Source organism: Crocuta crocuta, unplaced genomic scaffold (assembly GCF_008692635.1).
Source record: "Crocuta crocuta isolate KB4526 unplaced genomic scaffold, BGI_CrCroc_1.0 scaffold613, whole genome shotgun sequence".
Classification (NCBI taxonomy): domain Eukaryota; kingdom Metazoa; phylum Chordata; class Mammalia; order Carnivora; family Hyaenidae; genus Crocuta; species Crocuta crocuta.
The window spans coordinates 1,069,080-1,070,389 of record NW_027528880.1 but is presented as its reverse complement, the minus strand read 5'-3'; the positions used below and the strand labels follow the sequence as shown (position 1 = coordinate 1,070,389).

Sequence of the window (1,310 nt, the reverse complement as noted above, 5' to 3'; positions counted from 1 at the left end):
CACTGACGGTGTCAGTTGTGTGACACAGGGAAGAGCTGATACAACGGGCGCCGGGGCAGGAACCCCAGCCTCTGACCAGCTGAGTGGCCCGGCCTAGGTCTCAGTTCCTCGTCTGGGAGGGGTGAGGGTGCTCTCTCGGGACAGTGCCGTGGAGAGGATTCAGCGTGACCCTGTGCGCGCAGCACCAGACCCTCCTCGGGGACACCACCGCCCTGCAGACCTCCCGTGCCTGGCTGCAGGTGCGGAGCCGAGGGCAGGGCTCACCCAGAGACAAGGCCAGCTGGTGGCTGGAGGCCAGCGAGGGTGGCAGGGGGGCCCCACCTCAGCGCTGAGGGATAATCATGCCGGCTTCCAGTTACCAAGTCCACGCTCTCATCCTTAATGAGCTCACCGCACACCAGACCCCTTAGAGTGGTGAGGTCGCCTGACCTCATCTCACAGATGGGGGCCTGAGGCTAAAATGCTTCGTAGCTTGTTCTCAGTTCGGAGTTTGAGCGCAGCCGTCACCTCCAGAGCCCGACTGTCCTGAGCTATCCCTGCCTTGGTTCCCAGTGCCTGGGGGGGGGGGGGGGNNGCCGCGGTTCCAGGACTGGACATGAGGGTTGGCCCCTGCAAGCTGGGGCTCCTTGGAGAAGGCGCCAGCAATCGGGGTCCCAGCCACCCCCAGGGCAGTGAGACAGCCGAGATCCCAGGTTGTCCCAGCAACACCAGGGCTGGATGAGCTACAAAGAAAGCTCGCAGGGTGAGCGACCTGCCTAAGGCCACACTGCTAAGGGACAGTGAGGCTGGGACCCAAGTCAGTCTCCCTCCACAAAGGCCACCTCCCTGGGGCGCAGAAACCGAGAAGGCCCTGGGCCCCACAGAAAGGGCACTGGGTGCAGTGAAGCGGGACTCCGGGGATCCCAGCCTTGTCCTGCTCTGGCCCCTGGGTCTGGTGGTACAGGGATGCCCCCTAGTCCCTCGGGAGGAAAACCGCCGAGGGGCTGGTGTGAGCTCCGGGGAAGGGGCCGCTCTGCACCCGGACCGACACCCTCCTGGGCCCACCCGCTCGCCCCCGCCCGCGCCCAGCCCACCTGCCCGGCCTCCGGAGCGGAGAGAGCCTCGCGGCGGACTGTGCGCCCAGCGCGCAGCCGCGTCCAGCGAGTTGCCATGGGGACCGGGGGCCTTTGTGACGCCCCGCCCATCTCACAGGGTGGGGCGGGAGCCCGGGACCCTGGGGTGCGGGGAGGGAGCTCTCTGGTCCCAACACTCCAAAAGGAGCCACTGGTGCCTCGGGCCCCGCCCCCACCCCGGCTGAGGCCCAGGGAGTT

At 67.4% G+C, this 1,310-nt stretch overlaps 1 protein-coding gene across 1 annotated transcript in view; it reads right to left on the bottom strand.

Moving 5' to 3' along the window:
- The window catches only part of FNDC11 (fibronectin type III domain containing 11), a 4,746-nt gene extending 3,603 nt beyond the window's left edge, over positions 1–1,143 (bottom strand). The window contains exon 1 of the mRNA XM_077756817.1: positions 1,074–1,143. The gene's annotated coding sequence lies outside the window, so the exon portion shown is untranslated. The remainder of the gene's footprint in view (positions 1–1,073) is intronic.
- Positions 1,144–1,310: the final 167 nt, after the last annotated feature.